This window comes from Herpailurus yagouaroundi, unplaced genomic scaffold (genome assembly GCF_014898765.1).
Source record: "Herpailurus yagouaroundi ecotype Mexico unplaced genomic scaffold, PumYag 194, whole genome shotgun sequence".
In the NCBI taxonomy this organism is placed as follows: Eukaryota; Metazoa; Chordata; class Mammalia; order Carnivora; family Felidae; genus Herpailurus; species Herpailurus yagouaroundi.
In genome coordinates this window covers 8,844,752-8,868,868 of record NW_024412425.1, presented here as the reverse complement: position 1 = coordinate 8,868,868, position 24,117 = coordinate 8,844,752, and positions in this window count along the sequence as shown.

Below are 24,117 nucleotides of genomic sequence, written 5' to 3'. Positions count from 1 at the left end.
ATGTGGTGAGGCACATTCCTGAAGATAATTTCTCCTTAAATGATCTTAACAGATAATTCTATTTACAAACTTCTTTCTATGCATTTAATCTGTATATAGCTAATATATATGCATATTTAAAAAAAATTTTTTTTTAAGTTTATTTATTTATTTTTGAGAGAGACAGAGAGAGAGAGAGAGACACAGCCAGTACAAGTGGGGGAGGGGCACACAGAGAAAGGGAGACACAGAATCCAAAGCAGGCTCCAGGCTCCAAACTATCAGCTCAGAGCCCAGGGCGGGGCTTGAACCCACAAACCGTGAGATCATGATCTGAGTCTTAACCTACTGAGCCACCCAGGTGCCCCTACACGTGCATAATTTTAAGCATGGGTTGGCTTCTGGTGAGAAACACTTCTGCTTATAGAGAAGACCGGCTTTCTCTTTCCTGCCCTTCCCCACCCTCAACCTAGCCCCTCAGGGTGGCCACTTTCCACTCTTCCAGGGGTCCTAACTCTGTTTGCTTTTGTTTCTTACTGTTCTTGCTCGTTTAAAAAAAAAAAAAAAAAGTACCGTTATGAACTGAGGCTCAAATTTCCCACCAGAACTGTCAACTCGGATGGAACCACAGTGTTGTGTCATATCAGGCTGTCCAACATTCCCAGTTTATTTTCCCTGAGGACTTCCTTCTCACGCAGCGTTCCGTGCTGCCGCAGGCCCTCTAGAAGGAGCCTCAGCTGCCCTTCTGGTGTCTCCCTTTCACCCCAGCCTGGGAACCGACTGTGTCCTTCCTGTTTCCTGTCGCTGTATCTTCCTCTTTCCCGGTGTGTTCCTTCCTTCTGTGGGCACACACCTTCCAGTGACTTTCTGAGAAAAGGGGCCTGGAAAATCCTTTCCCCCGCTCCAGACTTCGTATATTTGACTGGCCATTTGGCTGGATCTAGAATTCGAGGTTGGGGACCTTTTCCCCACCATTGTTGTCCCCGTGTCATGTGGGCTCCCGTGTGGTTCCTGGGAGCCTGATGCTGTCTCTGGTCCATTCTTTCCAATGTGGCCTGAAAGCATTAACGTCCCCTGTTTGCGCCCGCTGTTCTGAAGTCCCACCATGATGTGCTCTCTCTGTCTGCAGACTCCTGCCCCCAGTCCCAGGCTGTATCTTCCAGTCACTTCCTTCAACGAGTTCTGCCTTGGCTTTCCTTGGCTGCATGGGACGTGTCACCCGCTTCCTACCTGTCTCTCCTCCTGCCCTGGCTGGTGTCTCCCATTTTCACCTTTTCTTCTTTCTCTTCGGCTTCTGAGGGATTTCCTTCACTTTAGCTTCCAACTGCTTATTTGCTAAAATCCTGCTCTCATAGCTCTAATTTTAAAAACTTCTCCTTCTTCTTCTTCTTCTTCTTCTTCTTCTTCTCCTCCTCCTTCTTCTTCTCCTCTTTCTCTTTCTTTCTTTCTTTCTTTCTTTCTTTCTTTCTTTCTTTTTTTGGTGAATGTTCCTTTTGTCGGCCTATGGTTCCTGTTCCAGGAAGTCATGCCTTTTCTTACCTCTCTGAGGCCCTAATGATAATCTTGTGGGCATTTCCTTTAAAAAAAAAATTGTGGCAGGGCACCTGGGTGGCTCAGTCGGTTAAGCATCTGACTTCAGCTCAGGACATGATCTCACGGTCTGTGGGGCCAGGCTCTGCATCAGGCTCTGGGCTGACAGCTCGGAGCCTGGAGCCTGCTTCAGATTCTGTGATCCCCTCTCTCTCTGCCCCTCCCCTACTTGTGCTCGGTGTCTCAAAAATAAATAAATGTAAAAAAAAATTAAAAAAAATTGTGGCAAAAAACACATAACCTGAAACCTACCCTCTTTAACAAGGATGTAAGTGTTTTACGCTAAGTGAAGCATAAATGGGCACATGCTGCATGATCCCACTTTTATGAGGTCAAACTCATACAAGCAGAGAGTACAATGGTGGGTGCAGAAGCTGATAGGCTGATAGAGGCTGAGGGGGCAGGAGGGGAAATGGGGGGGGGTGCTTGCTGTCCCCTGGGTGTGGAGTCTCAGTCAGGCACCATGAAATTGTTCAGAGATCTGTGGGCACTTCCTCTCTTGCTCCTGCGTTGCCCATGTCTCCCGAGTCCCTCTGTTGTGCTCTCACATTTTGGAGACTCTCTTCAGACGTCTGGTGGTCCTGGCCTATCCGCGTGTGTCTTGGAATGAGGGACTACAGGCAGTCCTGGAAGCTTTGTGTGCAGACTGGCCCCCTGGGGCCTCTCTGTGGGCGACTGAGTGGAGACCTGCCCATTCCCTGGGGACTGCCGTGTGTGTGGGACCCACTGGTGTCTCTCCTGGGCCAGTCTTGCTAGTGAGAGCCTCTCCAGTCTTCTGTGGGGATGGGGGGGAGTGGATGAGCACAGCTGTCAGTTCTGGGGTCCGAGGGGTTGGGGCTCACTGTTCCCTACGAGGCTTCTTTGTGCCCCTCGTTTTGGTCAGGGTACTGGCCGCCTCTGCTCACCCCTCTAGAGAATCCGTTCCACTTTCTGCTGGTTGGCGGGAGCACGCTCTTGGCTGCCCAGGCCTGGGGGGTTATCGGGGGTGACTGTCAGCCCTCCGGGTTTGGCTCCCTGCTGCTCTTTCCATTCTCTCTGTTTTGTGGACTCGGGCTTTTTCCGTTCTCTTACATCTGCTAGTGACATTTGGCACGAGAGCGGAGAGGCGCGTACGTGCCGAACCTTCCACATGTACCCAGGAAGACACGAGTGCCGGGCCCCTCTGTGCAAGGCCCTTCCCTGTCCTCGCACTCAGTTTCCTCAGGTGAGGAAGAGGAGAGTGTTGGGTGATCGGGTGACGTGACCTCTCAAGCCCTGGCTGGCTCTGGTCGTGTTTCCGAGTTCTGTTGAGTTCTAGAAAACCCTTCACAGACCCCACAGGAGGAAGTTGGGCTGGAGGCGCCCAGTGGTGCTGCTGTTTTGTCCAGAACATCCATGGGCTGAACTGAGACTCCTCTTCCCCCAAGTCGCTGCTAACTCTGCCAGGCCCAGCACCCAGGAGCCCACTCCCCAGCCAGAAGTTTGGGTCACTCCCTCCTCCTCATACTCAGCCACCAAGAGAACCTCCCAACTTAGGAGCCTTAGGCCCGGAAGGGATGTGCGTGTGACAGAAGTGGGAGAGGTGGGGGCCAGACAGCTCCTTCTCCATCACCACACGCACAGAAGTTTTTAGTATAACTACCCACCTCTCTCTATGGCCGGTTTTGGAGTAGAGTGTATTCATCGAAAACGTGAGGTACCATAAGGCCAACAGAGGAGATGGCTGCCATTGAGAACCCAGGGGTTCCCACGAGGAGGGGACACATCATGCCACACAGGGCCACAGGAGGGCTACCAGTGGGGTGGGGGGCAGAGGGAGTGAGGGGAAAATGTGGGCCTTTATCGTGTTGCCACTGCAAGGAACAGGTGAGGCAGGGTGAGTTCGGATAATTTCAGCAGGCCCTGGGGCACAGGGCTATGTGCAACTGCCTGGTACCGGGCCCTGGGGGGAAGAGGGCAGGTGGAAAGTGGCCTGCAGTGTGAGCGTCCCCTAGAGGAGGTGAGGGTGGTGTGGGCCATGGCCTGGTTGGTTTGCAGAGCTGTTCGGGATTCTTGGGACTGGCCAGGCCTGGAAGGGGCGGTCCCTGCAGGGTCAGCTAGGCCCGGATGTCAAGGCATCAGAAATATGGAGACTAGAGGACAGGGTTAATAAGTGACCCCTACCCGGCTGCCAGCGAGAAGCGTCTGCTGGGGGACAAGACGGGCAGAAAGGGTAGATGTGGGCAGGCTGGGATGGTTCTCCGGGGCCTTGGGGGAAGGAAGCTAGGCACAGGAGCCTCTGGGCTATTGGGGAGAGCACCTTGAGTGAGGACTCCGGAGGGGGTGGGCTGAAGGGCTGGAGTGGCTGTGTGGGCAGCTAGGGGGCTTCCTGGCAGGGGTGGGGGGCTGTGAGCAGCTGGAAGGATAAGAATGTGGGCGAAGGAAGCACTCTTGGGAGCAATAGGGCTGCTCCAGGCCAGTCCCTCGAGGAGCAGGGAGCATGGCTATGGGAGTTTCCTCCTCTCCTGCCTCCCTTCCCCCATCCGTCTCCTCTTCCTCCTCCTCCTCTTCCTCCTCCTCCTCCTCCTCTCCCTCCTTCTCCTCAGAGGGCTTAGCCAGGGCCCAGTTATGTGTGTTAACCGGCCACTAAGAAGTACTGAGAGGGGCCCCCCACTAGCCTCCCTGGCACAGTGCATTTTGTCAGGGCAGTCCCCAGGACCTCTGGATGCAGAGCAGGTGCTGGGGGGTGGGGGTGGGTATGGAGACAGAGTGGCCCGGGGCTGCCCCCTGTCTGCTCATTCTGGTGAAGCGGGCAGGGGAGGTGGGGGTCTGTCCCCTACGGTTGCTGCCCATTGTGGGTCGGGGTGCCCTCACGGGACATCCCTCAGGGGAGGGGCCTCCTCAAGTGCCACCTGATGGTGGGCAAATAAAAGCTGTGATTTAGAGGTCGCCTCCACTCGACGGGCTTCCTTAGCCGAAGACGTTCAGCTAATGAACCTCGAGCAGATTCATGGCTGTGTGTGAAGTCGACGGGGTCCTCACTCCGCAGAGACGAGCAGCATAAATCTTTGTTTTTAATGTCTAATGATATGTAAAATATTTAAATTTGCAACTCAGAATTATTAAGCTGCCAAGGTTTTTTGCCTATTAAAGTGTATTCTTGTCTGAGAATTTATGGGGCACCCTGTGCCCGCTGCCAGCCCCTGTTAGGGGACAGGAGGTATAGATTTGTGGTCTCCTACTGTAAAGAACTTCAGCATCGTCTGACCCTGTAAACTGAAAATTCATGTCTCTCGCCCGGGGACAAATGCATTCTTTGTAAAGGCGGCCCATGGCCAGCCTTGGGCTCATGTTAGTTTATTGTCACTGGTTGATAACGTTTAATGGAAAAGATACAAGAGTGCCAAAGAATTTTAATTATTTTTGTGATAAAGTTATATGTTCGGCCTTGAAAAAGTAGAGATAATGCAGGGATTCATTATTATTCCCAGTGTGTTTAAACAGACGACACAGAATGCAAACAAAAGCAGATGAAATTTGAAAAGTATTATCAATATTGCAGATAGCAGATGCCCTTTCGAATCAGAACAAGCATATCTTCTATAGCAACTTTATGGTTGAGTAGTTTATTCATTTCTATTAGAAGGTTGTACGTTTCTAAAATATGTAGATGGTATCTAGAAAAACCAACCAACCAGACGGGTCACTCTGCTTGTTTTCCTAAATTTATTATTTCACTTCTGCAGGCCCGATCTGAGGGGCATTAACATGGGAGTGGAGTCTTACTGTGTCAAATTCTATCTCGTATATGACCTTTGGCGGGCTTGGCGCTGGTGTGGAAAGGAAATCGGAACGACGTGTCTGAACCATGGCGGAGTTTGTGTTTGGCTTTAGCTGGGTTGTATTTGTGAGGCTGGAGCCAGGGTCTGCCCGTCTGTCGGTAAACTTTCCATACTCTCGGGGCTTCTTTTGGAGCCCATTGCAGGGAAACGAGGCCAGGAGCAAAAGGCAAGTGTCCCTCACCACCTGCCCCCCGCCGTGGACCTCCAGATTATGAGGGTCACTCGAAGGTGTTTCCAGCTGATTTTGGCTTCACCTTGACACGTAAAAATGGGCTTGTTTCGGTGGCTACAATATTGCTGGGCTCCTTGTGCCCGTGATGCAGCTGGGGCTCCCCAGGTTCTACAGGGTGTCTTCTTGGAGGCTGGGAGCAGGCCCCGAATGATGACCGCTTGATCCCGAGCTCCCTACTGACTACGTTTAGGGCCTGGGTAGATCCCCTTTGCCTTCCTATTCTGATTTTCCTTTATTTCTTTGTTTCTTTTTTAAAAAAGATTTTAAATGTTCATTTACTTTTGAGAGACAGAGAGAGAGACAGGGTGCGAGTGGGGCAGGGACAGGGAGAGGGAGACACAGAATCGGAAGCAGGCTCCAAGCTCTGAGCTGTCAGCACAGAGCCCGATGTGGGGCTCAAACTCGCAGACTGCGAGATCACGACCTGAGCCAAAGTCGGATGCTTAACCGACTGAGCCACCCAGGCACCCCTCTCATTTTCTTTTCTGAGAAACGGATCTATTTTTGTTCTCATGTTCACCCAACAGGGTAGCCTATAGCTTCAGCTTTGCAGCCAGACAGAGCCTTAGGCAAGTGGCCTCTCCTTTGGAGCCCCTGTTTCCTCAGCTGTGACTGGGGTTTGGATACTGTTAGGGTTGTTACATCAAATGAAGTAATACAGTCACGGAAAGCGGTCAGCTTTCTTGCATTTAGTAAGTGCTCAGTAAGAGTGAGCTGCTATTACCATTACTCTTGCTTTCTTCCACTGGTGGCTCCTGGATGCATAGGAGATCGCCTTCTCTATCCCAGCTGTCAGCTGAATGGGGCTCCTTCTGTGGCTCCTTCCTGGGCTGAGGTCTCTTTTTTTTAATTTTATTTTCAGTTTTTAAAATTAAACATCTTTGGATGTTTAGCATCTAGTGCAACAATGATTTCAGGAGTAGATTCCTTAGTACCCCTTACCCATTTAGCCCTTCCCCCCTCCCACAACCCCTCTAGCAACCCTCAGTTTGTTCTCCATATTTATGAGTCTCTTCTGTTTTGTCCCCCTCCCTGTTTTTATATTATTTTTGTTTCCCTTCCCTTATGTTCGTCTGTTTTATCTCTTAAAGTCCTCACATGAGTGAAGTCATATGATATTTGTCTTTCTCTGATTGACTAATTTCACTTAGCATAATACCCTCCAGTTCCATCCACATAGTTGCAAATGGCAAGATTTCATTCTTTTTGATTGGTGAGTAATACTCTATTGTGTATATATATATATACATATATATATACACACACACACACACAATATATATGTATATATACATGTATACATGTATATATATATATACACAATATATATGTGTGTATATATATATATACACATATATATATATACCACATCTTCTTTATCCATTCATCCATTGATGGACATTTGGGCTCCTTTCATACTTTGGCTATTGTTGATAGTGCTGCTATAAACATGGGGGTGCATGTGTCCCTTCGAAATAGCACACCTGTATCCGGTGGATAAATGCCTAGTAGTGCAATTGCTGGGTCGTAGGGTAGTTCTATTTTTAGTTTTTTGAGGAACCTCCATGCTGTTTTCCGGAGTGGCTGCACCAGCTTGCATTCCCGTCAACAATGCAAAAGAGATCCTCTTTCTCCGCGTCCTCACCAGCATCTGTTATTGCCTGAGTTGTTAATGTTAGCCATTCTGACAGGTGTGAGGTGATATCTCATTGTGGTTCTGATTTGTGTTTCCCCGATGATGAGTGATGTTGAGCATTTTTTCATGTGTCGGTTGGGCATCTGGATGTCTTCTTTGGAGAAGTGTCTATTCATGTCTTTTGCCCATTTCTTTACTGGATTATTTGTTTTTTGGGTGTTGACTGGGCTGAGGTTTCTTTGAGGAAGCCCCAGGAGTGTGAACACCACTGGCTGGGTCTTAAGAGGGTGACTGTGACCCACGTTGGTGAACGGTGGGGAGCCCTCATCCCCAGATGCCTGGCTCTGGAGAGGCTTGGCCAGGAGGAGGCTGTGAGGTCAAGCCCAGACTCTGGGGGATCCTCTATGTCTGGCAGGGAGCTGAGGATGGGTTTGGAAAAGGGTGCCATGAATTGTGCTTTTAAGAAGTTATACCTGGCAGCAAGCGGCTTCTTAGGGGAAGGGACTTGCCCAGAGGCGGGACATTTACAGAAATAAACTATGAGATAAACCATAAAAGGCGTCTCTATATGTTCCAAAGGACCCGTAAGATAACCTACTGTGTGCTCCAGCCACAATGGCATAATGTTAGAAATTAAAAGCAAAAGGATAGCTGAAAATTCCTGTGTGTCTGGAAGCTAAATAACATTTGAAACAAATCACAAATTAGGAAAACCTAGAATGGAAAGGTCCCGAAGATGCTACATATCAAAATGCGTGGGTCACAGAGGAAGATGTACGTACATGGAGGGAAATGTATGTTTTTTAAATATATTTACCAAGAAACAAGAAAGGCTGACAACAAATGAGCTTACTGTTCAACTCTAGAGATTCGAAACGGAGCAAACCCAAAGACCTAAGAAAGAAAAATAATAATAAGAGCAGACTCTTATAAAATAGAACAGAGTAAGTAAGAAAGACACAGACAACTTCTTGAAAAGATTACCCAGGCAGGGCAAAGGACAGGAGACTGTGCAGGCAGGAGGCAGCAAAGACCCCCAGAGGCCTCTGGCTGAGAGGGTGGGCAAAGGGAACCTGAGTTTCCCAACCATCTGCCGGGGCTGGTTTGCCTGGAAAGTCCTGGGTTATGCCTGCTGCCCCCTCCTAATTATTAATGACATCTCCCTTCAGCTCCAAGTGTCCTGGTTGGGAAGGTGACGTACACCTGTCCTGTCCACCAGGAGCCACACGTGGCTACTGAGAGTTTGAAATGTGGCTCGTCCATGGTGAGACGCACTGTCAGTGTGAACTCACTCCGGATTTTGAAGAAAAAAATGCAAGAGATCTCAATATCTTTTTACATTGCTTACATGTTTAATGACATATTTTGGGGCATATTGGGTTAGATACAATACATTATTAAAATTAATTTCTCCTGATTCTTTAACGTGGCTACCGGAGAATGGAAAATTACCCGTGTGGCTGGCATCCTGTGTCTACAGATAGCACCGCTTCCCATGCCGGCCCAGGCATGAGCCAGTCGGCTCTGGGTTAGGAGCCAGGTTTAGGGCAAAGGCTCAGGGCTCAAATCCAGACCCCAACACAACTTGTCTGGGTCGAATGACACCTTCGCTCTACATTTCAGTTCCCCTTCTCTAGACGGGGACTAGTCCCCGTCTTACAGCATCCGGGTGGGGGTGGAGGGAGTGAAACTTGGATAATTCATATAAAGCACTCAGCACTGTGCAGTTAGCATTCGCTAAGTGTTAGTTGCCAGTCATAAAACCTGGCATAATGACAGCATGCTTCCTCCTCACGGTCCTCTGACGCCGTTTTATCACTTAGGAAGTGACGAAGCACGGAAGGGTTTAGTGGCTTGCCCATGGTCTCAGGAGTGCAAAGCTGCCTGCCCATCCTGGCCCACGGTGCGCCGGGGACCCGTCACCTGCGCTCGGTGCCGACACGAGCTGGCCTCTCTGCTTCTAAGTGGTCTTTCCTTCTTCCAGCGTGTCCACTCCTGCCCCTCTTCCTGCCCACCAGCCCCTGGTCGTCTCGGCTCCTCCTGGCCTGGAGCCAGATGAGCATATTGTCTTAGTATCGCCGTCTCCATGACCTCCCTAGTCCTCCCAGTACTGAGCGTGTGGCTTGGCCGTCAGCAAAGACTGACCGGTAGTTTGACGGATGCTTTCTCGGTTCCTCAGACAAACTCTCCAGCTTGCGCTAAATAAATGCCTTTCCTTTAGACCTTTGGGCAGGATGTGCCTTAGCCACAGCAGATCAGAGACGCGGTGGGCAGAAGTGCCCTTGGGGACCCTTGTCTGTGCAGGCCGGCCGTGCTGACCTGGGGACCTCCTGGGCACAGACTCAGGTATAGCACCTGGTTTTGTGGACACACCGCGGTGGCCCCTGTCGGCTCCAGTGTGCATGCGCCAGCACGGCTGTCTGCCCAAGCCCCACGATGCTCCAGGGCCAGAGCCCATCGTGGTGGCACCTGTCAGCAAACTCAGTTCTCACTGATCTTGCATCCATCCCTGAACTAACTGCATGCTGAAGGAGTGGAGCAGACATGCCTACTCGGGCCTAGCCATGCATGAGGCAAGGGGGCACGGCTAACCCGACCACGCTGATGCACACAGCAGGCTCCCACTGTGAGCTTGACCGCCCTGCGGTGTGCCTGGAGGAGCCCCCCACCACCACACTTCAGGGCCACTTCAGGTGGCCACCTTCATCCCAGAGCCCTTTCTGTGGCCAGCGTCACTGGCGAAGGAACCGCGTGTCCCTGCCTGGCTGCCCCCCACCCACCATGGGGGGAGACCTCGGGGCTCTCTGTGTGGACAGGCTGGGAGCACTTTTTATAAGCACCAGCAGGAGTGAGTGTGCTTCTGTTTTATAAGCTCTGCTCCTCTTTGAAAATAGAGCTTCTTAAAATCATCCCCTTTGGGAAAAGTGGCCTTGACTCTTCTACCATTATGTGCAGTGATAACATTAAAAGGCAAAATTGTGTACGCAGGTCTGAGGCAGTTATAATTAGAATAATTGTCCTGTGTTTCAGGTGCCCCTCTTTCTGGGAAGCTCAAAGCACTCTGTGAGCATTATCCAATTAATTCTGGAAATAGCCAGTGAGAGAGGTGGGGACAGGTCTGTCATGCGCCATTTGCGGCTGGGGAACTATAGCACTGACAGGTTAAGTGACTTGCCTAAGGTCCCACAGAGTCAGGAACTGAGTCGTCTTCAGGGCGCAATGGATCGGTGTCCTCACAAAAAGCATTTATTATGTAGCTGCAGCTCCAAACGGCAGGTAAAAAGGCCCAGTTTTCACACAAGTGCCAGAAATTTCCCGTCGAGCGCCCAGGTCACAGTTTCCCCCAGAACCCAGAGGAATAGCCCCCTCACCGCATCTCCCCACTCCTGGCCCGGCGTCCTGCAGACAGCTCTCCGAAAGTAGCGAAGTAGTTAATGACAGTTCCCGGACGTAACAAGTGGTGGTGACCGAGAGAACTTACCAAGCCAGTACACTCAATGGGTTATAGAACAAATTAACTATAAAGAACCTCTTTTTTTGAGAAACAACCAACAGGGTCACCATTTGTTAAGCAGCTCTCTTGATGGTGTGGTTTTATGGGCTAGCCTCAGCTGAATTACAAACACCCTAAGCCCCTTGGCAGACAAGCAGCGGGAGCCCCAGAAGCGGCTTTGACCCCAGGTGCCATGAAGGCAAGTAGCTCGTGGGAACCCAGTGCATGCTGGGAACATGGGTAGGAGACGATGGCTTGTGGGGAGCCCAGGGAAGGCTGAGGTCCCACCTGTGTGCGGACAGGGGCTTTGCTGGCAACTTCTCTCCAGCTGTGGGCAGAGTGTGAGGATGATGAGGGGAAGGATGGAGACACAGGTCTCCAAAACTTCTGGGCATGGCTTCCATATGAGAGCCTGGGAGCAGGATTTCCCTTAGGCAATGCTGTAATCGACCAGGAGGAGGAAGGGGCTGGCTCCCATGGGGTGCTCCAAATTCACTTACTCATCAGAAAATATGGGCATCAGGCTCCGGGGAGATGCCAGTGAGCCAGAATGGAATAACAAAACCGACCACACAAAAGCCCAGGCCCCTGCCCTCCTAGGACATGCTGACTCGGAGGACCCAGACATTAATTTTTAAGAACGATCCAGATAAATATAATATTTATGTGATGAATTCAAGAGGAGAGAGGGCTAGGAGAATAGTGGTGGTTGGGGTGGGGGCCAATAGGGGCTGGTGACAGAGGAAACTCTCTGAAGAAGGGCTGTCAGTGGAGACCTGAGGGTGTTACCTGTGAAGGTATGTGTGTAGAAGGAGGGCAGGTGTCCTGGGCACCAGGAATAGTGTGAGTCAGGCTCCCGACTGGAAGAAACAGGCAGAAGTAATGAATAAAGGGGTGATGGGTCTTGGTGATGTATGAATAGGAATCAATCTCCAATATACCTTTTTTCTTTTCTGTTTGAATCACTGTCTTAGTCCGCCCAGGCTGCCATCTTAACAACAGACATGTACTTCTCACTGTTCTGGAGGCTAGAAGTTCAAGATCGAGGTGCCCACGGTTTGGTGTCTACTGAAGGCCCACTTCCGGGTTTGCAGATGTGTCACCTCCTTGCTGTGTCCTCACAGCAAGGGGGAGAGAGAGAGGCTCCACTCTCGTGACCTAATCACCTCCCAGAGGCCCCACCTCCAAATACCATCAGTAGACCAAATACAGTGGGGGTTCAATGTATGGATTTGGCAGGGGAAGGACACAAACATTGGGTCCACAGCAATCATTGAAATTCAAGTCCCGTTAGACTCCCCTTGGAGGAAAGCATGAAAAGCTGCATGAGGACAAGTTTAGGAGATAATGAAACCCAAGTGGCACATCCGTCCTCACTGGTCCCTGATGACCACAGCTGCATCCCAGGTTAGAGCCCATGAGACTGCTGGGGGGGTCCTGCCCTGGGAAACTGTGTAGGGTCCCCCTGCCCCCGGAGCTTGGTTCTTCTGGCTTGAGGTCCAGAGTCCAAGAGAGGACACGGTGGACCGGCATGGAGGAAGCACCTGTCCACGTGATCGCATTGCCATTCTCCCACAGCCTCCCGAGGGCCATTTTTGTAGTGCGGCTGTGGCTCCTGGTTAGGGCCCTTTGGACATTTGCCTTCTGACTGTTCCAGCCATAGAGAGTAAGAGGGAAGCCCCAGGATGGCTGTTAGGGCCCTGCTGCTGAGTGTGGCCCCTGCGGAGTCCATGGGTGGGCTGGGGGGACCCCACGTGTCCTGTGATGGTGTCGTAGGGAGTCCCTGTTCTCTCGTATACACACACACACACACACACACACACACACACACCCTACTACAGTGAAGTTCACCTATTTGACTCACTTATTTCCTGGACACCCCAGCAACACTGTGAGGTTGACACTTTGCCTTTCGCGGGCTCCCTTACCCTGTTATCAGTGGCTCCCCCCAGTCTCTCCATCTTCAAGAGGGGGTGCTGGGCCTGCACGCAGGGCCCAGGACCAGGCAGCTCAGCTTCCCCTGGAGGAGGCCTTGGGTACCTCCTGAAGCCTCGTGAGCCAGGAGCTCCAGGGAAGGAAACAGCTATTTAAACAGTCCTCAAGGGCCGCTTTCCGATCACGGAGAAATAGGTGGCCGGGCTCCTCCCTCCTGCCCTGTGATTATACAATAGATTTAAAGTCTCTGATATCCACAAATCTACATCAAAATATATTCTCTAGCCGTAGGGAATGTCTCAGAATTGTTAACCTTCTCCCCAGGTATTAGAGGTAACACACTGTGAGATTAGATGTATATTTTCTTCAAGATACACCACCCATTGAGGGGTTCATATTTACATCTTTTGTTGATATTTTTTATAGATTAAAAGCGCCTCTTTGCTAGGTGATAATTCTGCTAAGTACTGTAATTTGCTGCCATTAATATTTGTCTGAGTCCTAGTTTGCAAAATATATTTGAAACCACGTTAGAAAGTCGCATAATTGCTTCTTTGCGAGCTGGGAAATGAGTAGTTTCTTTACCCAGCCTTTATCCTGTTAACCTCGGAGGGGAGGGGTGCTCACCAGAGTCGTGGGGATGGCTGAGCACCGTTAGCCATTGAGTTCCAGTGCCTCCTGGGGGTGAGGACGCAGCCTGGCTGGACCAGCTCCCTGTGGCTTCTGGGTTCTGTCGAGTGCTGCAGGTCTGCTCTGCTCTCTCCCGGGACCACGGTGGGAGGCGAGTTCCACTGGGGATGCCCAGTGCCTGCGCCTTAGGCCTGCGGGTTGCAGAGAACTGCCTACCCTGTGGGACCCGAGGCGAGGTATCTACTCTTCCTGGGCTTCTCTCCACGCCTGTTCTGGAAAACGGGGGCATTGCCCTCCCAAACTGACTCTCCCAAAAAGAGCAAGTGAAAGGCTCCTGCTCAGGGATCAGGAGGCTCTATGCCTGCCACGTGCAGGCGCTCAGCAAATATTCTGGAAACGTGTGAATGACACAGCTGGTAATACAGCCAGGCTAGATCTTCTGGAAAGCGAGGCTTGAGGGGCCCAGTAGGCCAGGCAGCACAAGACTGGGTGAGAGGTGCCAGCAGGGGCTGTGCTTTGCCAGCACCAGAAATAGGGGACCCCATGGTACAGGGCAGGGAGCCCAGGATGACCTCAGCCTCTGCCTTCCGAGGCAGCTAGGGACCCCAGCTGTCTCCTGTGCTCCCCACACCACACACACCTACTCTCCAGGCCTCTTGCCACTAGAACTCTTGCCAGAGGCACCTGGGCCCTTGTGAACAGGTGGGTGTCACGTCTGTGGTCTGGTTGGGGGCTGATACCATTGGCCACAGCCTTGTCCCTGGTGGGAACCATTGCCTGCATCCCAGGGACTAGGCATCGGTCAGTTACTTGCTGGACATTCTTCAGGATCTGGTCTTTCGCTCCAAGGGGGTGACCAATGAGGGCGTCTCTGGCCAAAAGGGCATTTTACCTCCTGTTGAACTGCCATGTCTGTCTCCTCCAGAAGCTGCTGCCAGGTGTGAGACAGGGCCTCACAGAGCAGGACTGGGCTCTAGTCCCACACCTGCTAGCAGGAGTCTCTTGACCAGGCTCAGTATACCCACCTGTACAATGGGAAGCCTGTGACCTCTACCTGATAGGGGTGTTCACTGTAAAAGCAGTAGAGGCCTAGAAAGAATCTGGAATGGCACCTGCCATAGGAGCATTTGGTGAGGGTTGACTATGTGTGTGTGCACGTAAATGTGGTCGTGTGTGTGTATGTGTGTGTGCGCACATGGGTGCACACCTGCTGATGTGAGTGAATGTCTGTGTGCAGAGGGGTTGCCTGTGTCTGTGTGTGTGCTCCGTGCAGGCCCCGCCACTCAGCCCAGGACATGGCTGGTCCCTCCTGACCTCTCCGGCTTCGGCATGGCCACAGGTCCAGCCCACCTCTCGCTGTGGCTTCCACCCCCTGCGGTTGCAATCAGCACTCTCTCCTCCTCTTAGCTTGGCTCACTCCCACTCATGCACTGTCCTGACGATGTCTCCTCCTCCTACCTCTCCTTAATCCCCCAGGGTCCCCCACCTTCTAGTTGCCTGCTTACCTGTCTGGCCGCAGGGCCAAGCCGGGAGCTCAGAAGCCGTGTCGATGCTTCTCTCTCTGGGCCGTGCCCACTATGCTCCACACAATGACCCTGTTTTCTGTGGTCACTGGGGGTCTTGGACCCTCCATTCCTTTGCTGAGGCTGTCCAGGCCATGCCAGGTCACTGGTGCCTTTCCATGCTCGAGCACATATGGTGGATGTCTGGAAAGCAAAGCCGTGAGCGATTCAGTCAGTTACCTGGCTTGGGCCTGATGCGCTGCCAGGTTCAGGATGGGCTGGAGCAGGTGTGCAGGGCAAGAAAGTCGCCTCCAGCCTGGGCTGGTCACTGAGCACAGCCTAACTGGGCAGGCAGGGTCCAGCCCTCTGAGCAGGGAGCATGGTGGACGCTAAGATGCTCCCTTTGCCCCCATCCTGCCTGTCCCCAGTCCCCTCTCCCGCCCTGTACTTTCTGGTCTGCTGAGTGCTGACCTCCTCAAGCTTGACCCCCAGTTTCTCCTGTCTCCTTGCAAGCTGGGCATTGATGCACGAGGGAGTCCCAGCTGGCTGAAAAAGAATTTAAGGCAGAGAGGGGGAAGGAGAGACCCAGAGTCACAGGGCTCATTGGCCTAGTTCAAGTCTAGTTGATACTTGCCCCTGGGAATGTGCACCACACAGGGTCCCTGACCTCGGTGCGGGAGGGAGAGTGTGGTCTTGTCCTCTAGGCCATACACCGCAAATCCCAACACGGATCACTCCCACCAGACCCTTCTCTGTGCACCCCTGCTGTCTGTGCCATGGCCACACAGGGCATGGACAGATCTCTGCATGCTGGGCTGAGAGCTCCTTCACCCTGGTCCTGGGGGCACAGCACAGACAGCCCTGTGGAAACCCTTCCTGAATCTCTTGGGGGTCAGGGGACTGGGGACCCCACTCTGAGGGAGGGATCCTGGAGACAAATCCCTCACCATCAGCTAACTGTGCCGGGGCTCCAGCCAGGGCTCAGGCAGCTGGGTGCATGTGTGGCCCCTGCCCGCACCACTGGTGGCCTGGGAGGAGGTGCTTTGGTACTGAGCCTGGTGTGGTTCTGCAGCTCATCGGGGGTAGCTGGGGACAGGTATGCCCAGGTGATTCCCCACAGGTCCTCTGTGAGGGCAGCTCCCGCAGTGTGTTACAACCCTCAGCACTGAGGCCCGTCTCACGCCCCCATCAGGTGTGGTCCGGGCCAGCCAGCCCTCAGCCCCAGGTTGTAGGCACTGATGGGATGAAGGGCAGGCACTGGGGGGGCACAGTGCTGGGGGAGTGCGGGGGGTGGGGGAAGCTCATCAACAGTCTAGAAAGAAATATGCCTGGCCACATTTATGCATATTACATAAAGGCTAGCCACTGTTATCACTGCAAACTGGAAGGGCATCTAGGAATTGTCATGTCTGACTTCTTCACAGAGGAAAACGGAGGTCCAGGGAGGAGGACTTATCCAGGGTCGCATGGCAGGCCTCTTGGCGCATGAATGGCCAAGGCCACACGTGGTAGTAGGTGGCAAAGCCAGGGTTTGTGCCTCTAGCGCCACCTTTGAGCCCCAGCACTCGTGGCTGTCAGGGAGCATCACACAAAACAAGGGGGTGTGCTCCGGGACTATGAAGCCAGAGTTTCAGAGACAAGTACATTCTGCTGAGAATGAAAGTTTTGGCCAAAACCAAGCCGAGAAACTGTTGGCAATGCAAAGGTCAGGAACTGAACACTGCTTCCAGGGAGGCTGGGGCTCAGAGCAGGCACAGCCGGTGGGGTTTGCTGCCCCGAGAGGATGGGAGCCAGCCTGAGAGGTTGAGGGGAACAGTGAGGCATGAGGAGAGGGGTTCCTGGTGTGAGAATAAGGTGCCCATGGGTCTGGGCATGCTCCCCCCCTCCCCCCTAGCCTACCTGGCTGCCCTGGGGCCACACACCGGGAGACAGTATGTCTCCGGGCACAGATTCGTTCAACGACTTCTGGAGGAGAGAGACGGTCACCTTTCGTCACTGTCTCCAAATGGAGCGGAGTCTCCGAGCCCCAGCTGGCAGGGAGACTGCATTGACAGTGCTGAGGCCCCCTTCTGTCTTGCCACAGACCAGGTGCAAATTCAGGGCTATAAAGTGCTGGAAAACCCAGGACAGGTGTAGGCCTATGGCATTTATGCTGTTCCTGTGGCCACTTGGCCGGACAGTGCCCCTAACTCAGGCTCGGAGAGGCCACGCTTCCTTTCCTGCTGTGGGCTGGTTGGGCCCTGTCTGTGTATTCACAGCCCCCAGCACTGCACCACCCCCCGCTCCACGCCCCCTGGGGTCTCAGCTGTCCCCTTCAGTGAGTCTGAAACACTGAAGCTGGAGGTGCTGGGGTTGGTAATAAACTTGAAATGCCCAGCGCTGCCGCTTTGAAGTGGGGAAGGGAAAAGAGAGACCCAACAGAACCTCCCACTTCCCCAAAACAAACACAACAAAAATGTACTACGCCAGGAATGTTCCTTCTTTTTTTCAAAAATTCATTCTGACGCATGAACTTCTCACACACCTTGAGAGGGAGCTTCGGGCCAAATGACGAGTTTTTCTGCTGGAGCCATGAAAGGTGGGGGTCTGGGGGACCCCAGACAAGTCCGTTCTCCGTGGCAGTGGCTTCTGGAGCCACAGCTGGGTTCTTAAATGGTTTGGGGATTTTAAATCCAGGTCCAAATGGAGGCCAGGATGGCCAGCCTTCCTTCCCTCCACGGGCCAAACTCATGGGAGGAGGAGTGGCAGGTCCTGTCCTCGAGGGGTGTGTAGCCAGACGGGAGATAAGAGGACCCTGGGGAGGCATCAGAGAGCAGTGGAAGCAGGACCTCCTCCCCAGGGGGTGGTCTGCGTTCCCCAGACTGGGCGTGCCCCAGGAGGGCCCAGGGCTGGCCCAGACCTGACTCTGTGGCACCGCCTGCCCCAGCCCCTGTGCCGGGACTATAGCTCCTTCGCTTACTTATCTGCAATGAAGGGATTAGCATGTCCGCCCTGCCCACCTGCTGCTGGGCCACCCGACACGGGAAGCTCCATTTCCCCCCATTCTTCGCCCATCCTCTGTTGGTGTGGGAACCCCCTGGACCCATTATTGGGCTCCTGAAGCCCAACCTTCATCACTGGATTCCCCCAGGGTCACCCGACCACTACGGCCAAGCTGGATGTGCACACGTCCCATGGGCTTCTCCGCCTTCGTCTTAGCCAACCTCTTAGCCACATGCAGGGCACATGTTTCCTGTTTGAAATACATGCCTCTCATGGCCTCCAGGACCCACAGGCATGTTTTCCTTCTTTCTGCCTAGTGGTTCTCGGGCAGTCCCGACTTGTGTTTATTCCTTGGCCTTCTCCATCGCTCTTTCTACCTGGGTGATCCCGCCTCCTCCCAGAGCTGGGATGCTCACCGCATCAGTTGCTACTGCGGGCAGCCAACAGAGGTGACCTGGCATCAGGCAGCAGGGAGCGTGCACTTCTAGGCAGTGGCTCTGTGGGTGGCTGGAGTAGCTGTGCACCGCGTACCTCGTGCTGCGGCCCAACCACACAGGCACCATCTCATAGCGACAGCCACAGCTCGGGCAGGCAAGGCCAACTGCACACAGACACTTCATCCTGCTGCTGCCATGCTGTATCCAGTTGGCGGACGTTGGGTCAACCCCAAGGTCAGGGTGCCTGGAAGTGTGTTTGACCCACTGTGAGCTGTGGCAAGGATGTGAATGGATGATTCTATCACAAGAGAGTGAGGCAGTAGGACCAATAAGCCGATCTAACCCCCAGCACATCCTTGTTGGCAACTCCCAAATGTCATTCCGGGTCAGTCCTCTGCTCTGAGCTTCAGACTCCTGTTCCGTGCCCCCCCTGGTGTCTCCTCTTGACGCTACGGGAGAGAATTGCTCAGAGCACCTGTGTCCTCTCTTTAAGACTCCATTTCCTTGTCCGTGAAATGTGCAGGTTGATTCAGATGATCTACTAGCTCTGAAAGTAGGTCTGGGGTTGAGGGCCTGTATCACCTGTGACTTCCTTTTGGAGTTGTTCCCTTTCTAGATTTAGATGAAGAGCATAGACCTATAGCCAGTGACCAGTCTTGGTGGGGTGGGGGGTGGGGGGGGGTGGTGCTGAGCCTTCTGTTGACCCGTTCCAGGGTCTGTGATCCTGGCCGTCACTGAGCTCTCTTGGACCCCATGGAGGTCAGCTGGGCAATGCAAGGTGTGTGGATGAGGACCACCTTGGCTGTGGCAGAACAAAGGACTCTCCCAGTGGCCTGAGACTCAGTCCCCAAACCCAAGCTCTGAATTCAGAGTGGCAGGACCAGTCTGTGGCCCCGCAGTTCTGTTGCTGCAAGATGGAGAACCCTTCTGTGGTCATTCTGATGGAGACAGGCGTGGCCAAAGAACCTCACATCCCAGGCAGGCTGCCCTATAGCCTAGAGCAACCTTCCTCAAGCCCTGCACACCCCAAACAAAAGCTGCATCTGACTCCTCAGCCTTTGTGCACATCTGCATTATTAGCAATGCTAATACCATTCTGCAATGATAAATAATTAAACAATTATGGTCATGAATCAATAAGTTTAGCACATTTTTTCATCAGCAAATTGTACTGTATAAACAAGAAATATAAATTACCAAGTCTAATTTCCCCCTAAAATTATAAGCATTTTATATCTAATAATTAAAAAAGTATTAGAATTCAGTGTAGGATAGTTAGAACTTTAAAGAATTTTCAGTTTCCACCAAACACCATTAAATTGTCATGTTTTATGTCTCTGAATCTGATTAACATTTTGAGATCTGGCCTCAGAAATCTTTCTTTGTTAGTTCCCAGAGAAGCCCCTCTATCTTCTCTCCATCCTCACAGACGGTGAATCCACTGGGTTCCAGCTTCCAAGGGTCTGAATCCCTGGGGCCAGCTGGAGAGCTCAGATTGCTAGGAGTTCTCCACTGAAAGCACAGGTTACAAATCCACGGCTTGTAGGTGCGATCCAACCCTCCGTAGGATTTTGTTTGGCCGGTTGGGAATGGTTTTATTTGTATGTTTTGCTTTTAAGTTTAGATTTCCAGAATTTTTTTTTTGAAAAAAGAAAAAATACCCAGAAGATGTAACAGTGCTGGGGTTCACGGCTTAAGTGCGTGTTTAAAAGGGGGGTGTACCGTTCACAATGCCACGGTCCCCACCCCTCCCTGCAGTCTCCCAGGCACTGCGGCTGAGGGCATCTGTGGGTGTCTCAGAGGGCCACGTGATCTTTCTTGTCCTTGGCCCCGTCTCTCATGTATGTCACCTGCGTGGCCCCAAGGCATCCGGGTTTGCGAACCCCAGATTAACGGTTGGAATTTGATGCCTTCCATTCTCTCAGCACATAAGATAAAAGTCACTGAGGCCCAAATTCCAAGGCATTTGACAGCTGGGGAAACCGAGTTTAAGAGTGGGAAATAGTTAAATAACCGAACTAAGGTCACACCGGATGGCTTCCTGCTGCAGCCTCTGGACAGCCAGACCCTCTGTGGTTCCCTCCTCACCTCTCCCCTCCCGCAGCCTCCCAAATTCTCTGCAACATAGAAACCAGTTCCCCACTTTTGCCCCCACCCCCGTGCTCTGCTCTGCTGAGCCTGCTGATAGGCAAAAGCACTCTGATTAAACCAACGAACAGCTGACCCTTTCCCGCTCCTCCCGAAACCCCTTCCAGCCTGGGGACGGGCTCTACCATCCCCCCAGGTACCAACCCAGAGCCCAGGGGTCATCCTAGCTACCTCAGCCTTCCCTCAGCCTGTACCCCCAGCCACACACAGGTCCTTCTGACTCTGCTGCCTCATCCTTGGGATTCCAGCTCCCCTGCCAGTCCTTCCACTCCTTCCAGGCTGTGGGCACAGCCCCTTTACTTCTTTGAAAGCATTGGCAACACAGCTGACGAATGGGGTTTCTAAATCGCAAATCCAGTAAGTAGCCTAAGCCCCAGCTTAAAATATTTAAAGACCTCATTGCTCTCAGATGAAGTCCAAACTCCTTAACTTGGTGTTTTAGTTCAGGTGTGTTTGGAGGCGGGGCGAGAAGCTCTGTCAAGTTAGCTCAAGAGCATCGACGGGTGGCTCTCAGGATAAAACTTTCATGGGGTCCGAAGGTGAGGCCAGCGGCCAGCGCAGGGCAGGTTGAGCCTTTGTTCCTGATGGCTCCTCCTCGTCCTGCGTGGCTTAGATCTTCACCCCTTTTGAGGAACCTTCCCTCCCCAGACCAGGATGTTCGTGGCTGCCTCCATTCCTGCTGTGCGGTGGGGAGGGTCCTGGTTACCCCCTGGGGCCCATGGAGCTCTCTGTCGTGGGGTCGGGTCCTGGTCATTGTCGGGGGCTCTGGGGAGGCTCAGAGACCACCCTGCCTCCTGGACGGCTGTCGTGTAGGGAAGACAGGACCCATGCAGAAGTGAGCAAAATCCTCAGCCCCAGAAGTAATAAACAGACCAACAAAAGCATCCGAGAAAAAAAGTCTGCTGACCAAAGAACTCCCAAAATGCTTGCCTGGGGCATGGACCCTTTTCAGATGTTCACGTTAGGCGGGGGCCAAAATAAGCACTAGGGCTCAGTATCAGGCGGGGGTAGATGTGTGGGGCATCCCATCCCGGTTCTGTCTGGATGCAAGCACAAGACCAACACCTGAGTCCACAGGTAGCTTCCTGGGGATGAGAGCTGAGCGAGTGGGGGCAGGGCGGGAGGTGGAGCCAGTGCAAGGATGCCTCACGGGAGCCACGGGACCTTCGCGTGCAGCACTCCGCTGTCCACCTCGGGGAACAAAATGGGTACACACGTACCGACCCGCGCTGTCCTCTATTGGCCAGGGTAACCCCAGAGCATGATATCCACATAGGGGCTCATGTGAGTCCCACCCAGGTGCAGCAGGTAGTGAGGGACCCGAGGTGAGGGCTGGGTGAGAAGGTGGGGCAAGGGACCAGTGTCTGTCTCTGAGGGACCCAGTGATCCGGGGGAAGTGGGCATCGTGGTGCTTTTAGGCCCCAAGCCCTCTTAGGGTACCTGTGTCCTGGCTGTCTCTGAGGTCAGCCTCCAGGTGGAGGAGATACTAGAAAGCCTCCTTCGAAGACATGCGGGCAGAGCTGTAGCGAGGGAGAGCGGCGGCGCTCTGGGTTTGCCCCTGACCCTGATGGGCTCTTCTGCTCGGCTGTGTACCCCTCCTCCGTCTGTGGGTGGAAGCATCTGGGCCGCTGGTGCCAACACCAGTGTGCCGGGGCCTCCAGATTTTGTTTCACTCGGTGGCTCTTAGCAACATGTTTCTTGCATTCTGTTTCATTCTGTTTCACATTTCACACTTCCCCGGGCTAAGAGATCCATCCATCTAGCGCAAACGCTTCTGACAGGGCTGGGGAGGGGGAGACCCCTGCTGGGCCTAACCCGGGGAGTTCACAGAGGCTTGCTTAGTGGGGACACCCTGGGGTGGGGACAGCTCCCCGGTGCCTGCACCCGCCCCTGCGAGTGCCCTGCACCCCTCTCCCTCCTCCACCCTTTCTCCAGACCCTCTGAGGACCCGCAGGGCCGGACTGCCCCCCCCCCAACACCTCCTGAATCACCCCCACATCTCCAAGCGGGCCTCAGACTTTTCCTCTGTGGTACCAGTGTTGAGCTGACAAAGTTCTCTCTTCTACCTCCTCAGTCTCTAGTCACTTAGAAAAACTCCCGATTTCCTGTCTCTCTAGACAATTTATTTTTAATTTTTTTTTTTTTTTGCACAGTTTCTTTATTTTCCCTCTCTTTTGCAACAGTGGACCAATTTTCACCCCTGCCTGGACTGTTGTGGGTGTATCCATGTCCCTATTAAATCTACCTGTATTTGTAATTTCAAATCTATGATAACACTCAGAATTAGTTCACAAAACTGGATTACACAAAGCCAGCAGGTTTAAAAATATTTCAAAGATGTTGCTGTCATGCTTCAAATCCTCGAAAAGCCAAATACATTCACTTCTGAAACTAAGTCTTGGGTTTTGCTGGAAAAAAAAATAAGAAAAGTGTTTAATAGCACATATGGCATAATTTTATTTGACATCTGTTTTGTAACAAACAATATTTAGCTCACTTATTTGCTGAATGATACAGTACACAGTGCAAACAAAAAGTCCAATGAACAGTTTTTACAGAGTTTGTAATATATCAATATTTATTGCAAAAGAATGCAAAACTTAAATATTTAAGTGTGTTATTGATTGTAATATGCAAAACATTGATCACTGTACTTTGCCATTGCAAAAAAAAAAGCATACTAAATGCCTTCTGGGGTATGAAAATGAGGTGAGTTCCAGCAAGAGGAGCTTGTTGTGTTCCCCTTGGTGACATTTCGTCTTAGGCCTGCCCCCCCTCATTTGTGTCATCCTATCGAAGACAGCTGTCAATATATTTAGGATGCTTTAGCTCATAACAGCAAAAATGGTGAGACTATTGGCTTAATTGCGAGGAGTGATTGATTTTAATGGAAACAACATTTAAAAACTCAGAATGCACTTTCTGTTGGCAGTGTTAATAGAATGCTCTAATGAATGAGGCCTCACACAGAAATGCATGGTACTTACTGCAAGGATTAGCATCCTATCGAAGACATCTGTTAATTTATTTAGGATTTTTTTTTTTTTTTTTTTACTCTGAAGTTGAAATAAATGATTTGTTTACAGAATTGGAAAGCAGGAACCAATGCGGAAATGGAACGGGATTCCACTTGGTACATAAAAGCAAACACCAAAATTCTGGTCAATGAAATGGCAAGCAGGACATTGGTGTTGGTTTTATTATGATTGTTATTCTTGGCAAAACACTATTGGAAAATATTTAAGCAGACGGTTCTTCAAGTTGTGGGCAGGAAGAAATGACGAGGACCCTCTTCTCTGTTTAGATTTGGGGGGAGGGGCTTTTTCATCAATAAAATAATAAATGCATCCAAGATGAGTCTGCTCGGCTGGAGGGTCTCCTGAGATTGATTTGAGCATGTTCAGGAGCCCCCAAAACAAGGCTTGAAGAGGGAAGCACCATTGGGGTATTCCTTTGGAGTCTGGACCTTGCCCCAGGGATGTTGCAGTTTGATCATTGCAGTGGGCTTTTTACACTTCCAAAAGAATAATTGTAGTAACGATGGCAAAAACAACAGCTAACACCTGCTGCGTGCCCCCATGTTCCAGACACGAGGTAAAGAGCTGTGCACACACTCCCTACACGGTAGCCTCTGAAGAGCTCTCTCCAGGTTCAGATGGCTTAGGTTGCTTGGAAAAAGCCAGGACTGTGTCTTCCATTTTGCAATTGGGTCTTGTAAGTAGCTGGTGTCTACTGTGTGCCTGGCACTCTCTA